The following is a 7,859-nucleotide window of genomic DNA, read 5'->3' as shown; positions in this document are numbered from 1 at the left end:
TAGTTTGTTCATCTCTGGGTCTCCACTGATCTGTGCTCTAGGATGGTTTGGTCTGCTCCTTTGTAACCTAGCACCAGCACCTTTAAATGTGGCTGTTCTCTTCAGCTTCTTTCTCTCTGTCCCTCTCTCTCCATCCTCCCACCAGCCATGTTTCCTTGCCTTTCTGTCCATTGTACACTTCAGAGATATACAACTACGTCTTCCTCATCTTCCGTATGTTTTCCACATCAGAAGGAAGGATATTGCCTGTAATGTTATAAATCAGTATACCAGAAACACTGGAAAGACTTATAAATCTGGGCTTCGCTGCATATCGTCAGGAGGAAATGCATGCTTCTGTGGAAAAGTATGCATTGTCTAGATCCCAAAGAACCTCTATAATTATATAGAAGCTATTTTACAACTTTGCAAATTAAGGATAATTGAAAGTAATGCAAAAATATTTCTTGTCTGGGTGCCTGGGTAGCTCAGTCGGTTAAGTGTCCGACTCTTGATTTTGGCTCAGGTCATTTGCTCATGGTTTCTGAGTTCAAGCGCCACTTCAGGCTCTGCACTGCTGGTGTAGAGCCTGCTTAGGACTCTCTCTCTTCCTCTCTCTCTGTCCGCCCCCCCCCCCACTCATTCTCTCCCTTTCTCTCTTTCTCTCAAGATAAATAAAAGTTAATAATACATTTTATGTCTATATGTGTAAATTCTATCTTGTCGGGTAGAGGTTCAACTGATACTGACTCAGATGGGCACCTTTTTTTGATGTTAAATCTTCTGCACTATTATCCTCCATTTGTTCATCCTTACACTGCTCCCCAGTGGGAATCCTGTTTTGCTTCCTTCAGTGTTGCTTTTTCAATATCCCTGATCTATACATTCGTCTGTTCTCTGTATTCTCTTTTGAACCAGTTTTAGCAACTGCCTGATACCCTCATTAATTATGAGTTAAATAAAATATTTGCCTTGTGTTCATTTTATGTCTATATGAGAGTGATAATCTTACCGTTTGTTGAAAACTATCCTTTAACACCACTCTAGTGTATTTCAGGATCCTTTGCCATCCTCCCTGTCATCTCAGAACAGAGGAACTAGAACAGTGGGGACTGCATTTATGTAAATTTCAGGCAACTGAAAATGTCCTGCAAAGGGGATCCTAAAGACAAAGGATATTGTTCTATCCCAGAGGGATTGTGGGGATTTTATGAGAAAGAATTCCCACCAAATTTTGGGTTTGCTTTGACTAGGGAGACCATGATACAAAATTATAATATTTGGCTTATTTCAATAGACCCATTCTTCAGGGAGTGAACAAATGTGTAGTGAGCAAGGCATATGAGGCAGGCCTCAAAAAAATATATTGCCCAACAACAGCTAGTGACAAGAACCTCATTTTGGTGACAGCATGATAGACCTTGTAATGCAACCTAAGGGTACACTGGTTTTTCAATCTTAGGAATGCCTGATATCCTCAAGGCATTTCACCTGTTCTATAGCAATATAACACATCACCAAATGACATTTTTTTTAGGACCAGAGGAAGTTGGTCTTAATTTATGTCCAATGGCATATCAAAAGAACTTCCAAGATTGAAGAGAATTCTAACACTTACTGCCCCATAGCTGTTGACATGGTGGCCCTTTGGTAAAAAAAAAAAAAAAAATCCTTCCTAATCAAGTCAGAAAAACAATGCTACAGCATCCATTAGAAAAATGGATATTACAATGCATGTTTGTCTATTGTCAAACTGCCTTTACTGTAGAAGGTAATTTGTTAACTAAAGTGCTGAATATAGGTGGGTACCAGAGGATATGGCCTATGATGAGTCGAAATTAAGGAGATAATAAGAATATATGACAATGCATATCAAACCAAATATAATGGTAACTCCACTTGGACTCTTATCACCATGCCACTAAGGACCTAAATTTTGGCAATATTGAAACTCATAAAAAATGGAAGTACAAATTTTACTACTGTATATTTATGACCCAAAATACTGGGAGTAAGTCTTTACTAAAACAATGTATTATATAGTTTGGCAGTGCCTTGGATCCCTGAAAATCTGAGAAAGAGTTTTGGAGGAAATTTTAAATCATATAGTTTAGGAATGTGTTTGATAGGGTTTGTTTAGGGAATACCTGGGGATGATAAATATCCTCCTGGACTTAGCAGAACAGAAGCAGGGGATCAGGAATATGCCTTGTTGGATAACTACCAGATATGTAGTTGCTGGATGGCTGTAGTGGGCAGAATTTTGTCCCCCCAAAAAAGATTTGTTCAAGTCTTAATTCCTGGTAGAAATAAATGTGGTCTTATTTGGGGAAATGGGGTCTTGGAAGATGTAATCAATTTAAGATGAGGTCACACCAGAATAGGGGGTGGTAATCTAATGATTGGTATCCTTAGAAGAAGGAAACTTGGACACACAGAGAAAGGCCACCATGTGAAGATACGAGGCACACAAACACAGACAGAAGGCCATGTAATGAGAGAGGTAGAGACTGGATAAACCAAGGAATGCCAAGGATTGCCAGCAATCACCAGAAACTAGCAAGGGAAAGAAAAGATTCTCCCCTAGAGTCTTCAAAGAGAGCATGGTCTGCTAACACTTTAATTTGGCACTTCTAGACTAAAAGTTAAGAAAATAAATTTTGTTGTTTTAAATCACCCAGTTTGTGGTATTTTGTTATGGCAGGTCCAGTAGTATTGTTAGTTCTGTGACATGGAGAATTAAGTCAGACTTTCCTCTCAGCATCTGTGTCTGGGACACCAATGTTTCTGGAAATGGACTAAGGTTGTTATTCTTACTTTGAAGAAGAATTCTCCTTTGCATTAAGTAAGAAGAGTGGAATTACAGTGGATCTGGATAGGGATAAAGAAGGTGGCTTCTTCAGTAATGCATGCAGTGCTTCACCATTTAAATATTTCACCCTGATGGAATTATTATCATGGCCTTAGTAACGGGAATGACATCACTCAAGGTTAAGTTGTGGTGTCCAAGTAGTCTTTCCAGATTTCTCTTCCTTTGTCCTGATGGCCTTCTCTGATTTTATAGATTTTTTTAATTTTTTTCTTAATGTTTTATTTATTTCTGAGAGAGACAGCATTAGCAGGGGAGGGTCAAAGAGAGAGGGAGATACAGAATCTGAAACAGGCTCCAGGCTCTGAGCTGGCTGTCAGCACAGAGCCCAACGTGGGCCTTGAACCCACAAACTGTGAGATCGTGACCGGAGCCGAAGTCAGACACTTAACCAACTGAGCCACCCAGGTGCCCTGCTTTTATAGATTTTAAATTCTCTCAGCAGTCACTGGCGATACAGACTCAACATTTTCCAGTTATACTGTATTTCTCATAGAAGCTCTGCTTCATAGGAAGACACTGACTCTGATGGGCATCGATTTTTGAACTGTTAAATCTTCTTCAGTTTCTTTTCTCCTTCATTTGTTAATCTTTACAGAATAAAGCATTTTTGTCTCATGTTAGGAACTGAGACAGGCTCTGTCAGAGATGGTAAGAGTTCCTATTAAATCTTTTAGACCCAGAAGAAGGAAAAAGGAACAAGTTTTGATTTGTAAGCTTTCACTTGGCCAGAGAAGGAGGCTGATAGCTGATGAGCACAGAGGAGGGAGCTATAGCCAGACAGAGCTGAGGCAGAAAATGGCCTTTTTGTTGACAACTTCCTCTCCATGTTTGTCATGGAAGCACCCAAATTAGCAGGGACAGTACTCCATTTCGATCCAGCGGTGACATGCCCTCACAGCAGTGCTGGGCATTCTTCTACTTGCTGTCGTCCCCAGTAGCTATGAAACAGTGTTCGAGCAGGATCACCGGCCCACGCGCTATTTTTCATTTGCTCAATTGAATGTTTCGCAGAGTGTACTGTGGCAAGCATGTATCACAGGAGTTCCTGGAGGCTGAAAGCGTCACCAATGTTATATGTGCTAAAAAGGTTAAATAACACAGACGTGTCCAACAGTATGACCAAAGCACGCAGGTGATGAGGGGATGCCAGAAAGCAAAATGGGAGAAGCCACAACACTGGAAATTGCAGCATTTTACAGTGTTTGATGTTGAATGTTGTCAGCAGTGAGAAATCGCCTCTTCCCCATCCCATTCAGCCAATATCTTCTGTTGAAAAAAGGGATCCAAAATGAGGACCAAGACAGGGAAGGAAGTACTGCAGTAAGAATTTGTGTGATAAAAGTCACTTCGTTGTATTAAACCAGTTCCTGCACCATAAACTGGGTGTCTGGTAAATATGCTTGAGGAAAACAACGGCTGAAGATATTAAACTGTATTATTAAAATAGAGATAAAATTGTCAGAGCCTTAATTTTTGCCTATTAAGTGAAAAGGAAATGTCTCTTGAAAAGCATTACCAAAGTTTAAAACAGTATTAAAAGTCTAAACAAATGAAAGTATGGGGTGCCTGGGTGGCCCAGTCAGTTGAGTGTCCTACTTTGGCTCAGGTCATTTTCTCATGGTTGATGAGTTCCAGCCTCACACTGGGCTCTGTGCTGGCAGCTCAGAGCCTGGAGCCTGCTTTGGATTCTGTGTCTCCTCTCTCTCTGCCTCCCGACCCCCGCTCATGCTGTCTCAAAATCAATAAGCATTAGAAAAAAATTTTTTAAAGAAATGGAGTCATAAATAATCTTTGACTCAACAAATATATCCACATTCCCATGCCAGGGAATCGTATGTAGTGATGAATGAGCACAGACCCTGCTTTCATGAAGCTTGTCATCTAGTGGGGTAAAATGACATGGAACCAGCATGCTCACAAATGCATAGCTGTAAACGAGGTTATAGAAGATGAAAGAAAGAATGACAGTAATATTAATGTCTAAAACAGAAAATATTTACATGCATGAAGCATTATTTTAAGTTATTCCTACGTGTATTAACTCATTTAACCTTTACAATCATCTCAAGGAAAAGGTGCTATTTTTATCTCAATTTTGTAAATGAAGAAACTAAAACACGGACAGGCTAAGTAACTTGCCCAAGGTCACAAGGCTTATAAATGGTAAATCCAGGATTTGAACCCATTCTACCCTCAGAGTTCATGAGATTAACCAGGGCCTTATCAGAGAGTATGATATGCAGACTTACTACAGAGAGCCACCAGGAGGGTTCAGGAAGGTCTCATTGCTGTGGTGGCATTTTTTTAATCTGGGATCTGAAGGATGGTAGGTCCTTGCTTGAGGACGGCTGGGAGCCAAGGGTGTTCCAGGCAGAGATAAGAGCAGCGGTTAAGTCTTCAAGGCATGCAGGACCTTCCGGCATAGAAGGTCTCAAGCAGTCTGTCTTCCTTGAGTATGCTGAGACTGTGAAACCACAGAAAGCCAAAATTAACATAAGATGCCATAGTAACTAATACTGATTTATTGTATTTTTAAAACATCACAAAGAAATATGCATAAAAAAATATTAACTCACTTTGTTTTCTGTTTGTTTTTCATAATATTGTAAATGAATATTCACAAAAGAGTATAAACTCATAATCATACAAATAAAAAAACTAAGAGTATACATAAAAATATTAATACTAGTTATTTTGGGATGATGCCTTTCCTTTCCTTTTGCTGATTTGTAATTTCCAAGTTTCTTCCAATGGACATAAATTGTCTTTATGACAAAGAAAACTATAAAATTTAGCAACACATATTAATTCGAATATTTAACAAATTAAAGAGGGTAATTGTTGGGCTAATACTTTGAATATTTTGGGAAATGGGTAGCCTCTTCAACAAATAGTATTGGAAAACTGGATATCAACATTCCACAAAACCGTGAAATTGGACTCTTTTATCTTAAAACAAAAATCAACTCAAAATCGATAAAAGACTTAAACATAAGACCTGAAATTGTAAAGCTAGAAGAAAACAGAGAGGGAAATCTCCTTGATATTGGTCTTGGCAATGGCTTCTTGGATATGACACCAAAATTATAGGCAACAAAAGCAAATATAGACAAATAGGCTACATCAAACTAAACTAAAAACTCTGCATAGAAAAGGGAATAAGCAAAATAACGAAAAGGCAACCCATAAAATGGGAGAAAGTGTAAATCATATATCTGGAAAGAGATTAATTTGCAAAATATGTAAAGAACTCCTTCAGTTCAATAGCAAATAATAATAATAATAAGTAATCCAATTTAAAAATGAGCAAAGGACTTCAACAGCTATTTCTCCAAAGAAGACATACAAATGGTGAGAAGGTATATGTAAAGATGCCCAACATCGTGAATTATGAGGAAAATGCAAATAAAAAACTACAACAAGATGTCACCTCACATCTACTAGGATGTCTATTAACAACAGCAACCAAAATAAAAGGTATGTGTTGATAATTTTGTGGAGAAATTGAAACTCATATAGAATTGGTGAGAATGTAAAATGGCTCAGTCGCTATGAAAAGCAAATATAGAGTGTCATATGATTTAACCGTCCCATTCTGAGGCATATATCCAAAAGAATTGAATACCAGGCACACCTTCAGATCACAATGCTATGAAACTTGAAATCAACCACAGGAAGAAGTCTGGAAAACCTCCAAAAACATGGAGGTTACAGAACACCCTACTGAAGAACAAAAGGGCCAATCAGGCAATTAGAGAAGTAATTAAACAATATATGGGAACAAATGAAAATGAAAATGCAACAATCCAAACTCTTTGGGATGCAGTGAAGTACATTGCTCTCCAGGTCTATTTCAAGAAACTAGAAACAGCACAAATACAAAATCTAACAGTGCACCAAAAGGAACTAGAAGCAGAGCAGCAAGAACACCCCAAACCCAGCAGAAGAAGAGAAATAATAAAGATCAGGGCAGAAATAAACAATATAGAATCTAAAAAAACAATTGAACAGATCAATGAAACAAAGAGTTAGTTTTTTGAAAAAATAAACAAAATTGATAAACCTCTAGTCAGACTTCTCAAAAAAAAAAAAATAGAGAGCACCCAAATCACAAATGGAAGTAGATTTATTACAACCAATCCCTCAGAAATACAAGCAATTATCAGGGAATACTATGAAAAATTATATGCCAACAAACTGCACAACCTAGAAGAAATGGACAAATTCCTAAAAACACATGCACTACCAAAATTCAAATGAGAGGAGATAGAAAATCTGAACAGACCCATAACTAGCGAAGAAATTGAATCAGTTATCAAAACTTTCCCAACAAATAAGAGCCCTGGGCCAGATGGCTTCCCTGGGTAATTCTACCAGACATTTAAAACAGAGTTAATACCCATTCTTCTCAAGCTATTCAAAAAAATAGAAAGGGAAGGAAATCTTCTGGACTCCTTCTATGAATCCAGCATCACTTTGATTCTCAAGCCAGACAGAAACCCAGCAAAAAAAAGAGAACTACAGGCCAATATCCTTGATGAATACAGGTGCAAAAATCTTCAACAAGATACTCGCAAATCGATTTCAACAGCACATAAAAAGGAATTATCCACCATGATCAAGTGGGATTCATTCCTGGGTTACAGGGCTGGTTCAATATTCGCAAATCAATCAATGTAATACATCACATTAACAAAAAAAAAACATAAAAAACACATNAAGAAGAATTCTCCTTTGCATTAAGTAAGAAGAGTGGAATTACAGTGGATCTGGATAGGGATAAAGAAGGTGGCTTCTTCAGTAATGCATGCAGTGCTTCACCATTTAAATATTTCACCCTGATGGAATTATTATCATGGCCTTAGTAACGGGAATGACATCACTCAAGGTTAAGTTGTGGTGTCCAAGTAGTCTTTCCAGATTTCTCTTCCTTTGTCCTGATGGCCTTCTCTGATTTTATAGATTTTTTTAATTTTTTTCTTAATGTTTTATTTATTTCTGAGAGAGA

This window comes from Crocuta crocuta, unplaced genomic scaffold (genome assembly GCF_008692635.1).
Source record: "Crocuta crocuta isolate KB4526 unplaced genomic scaffold, BGI_CrCroc_1.0 scaffold263, whole genome shotgun sequence".
Classification (NCBI taxonomy): Eukaryota; Metazoa; Chordata; class Mammalia; order Carnivora; family Hyaenidae; genus Crocuta; species Crocuta crocuta.
This window is presented reverse-complemented; position numbering follows the sequence as displayed.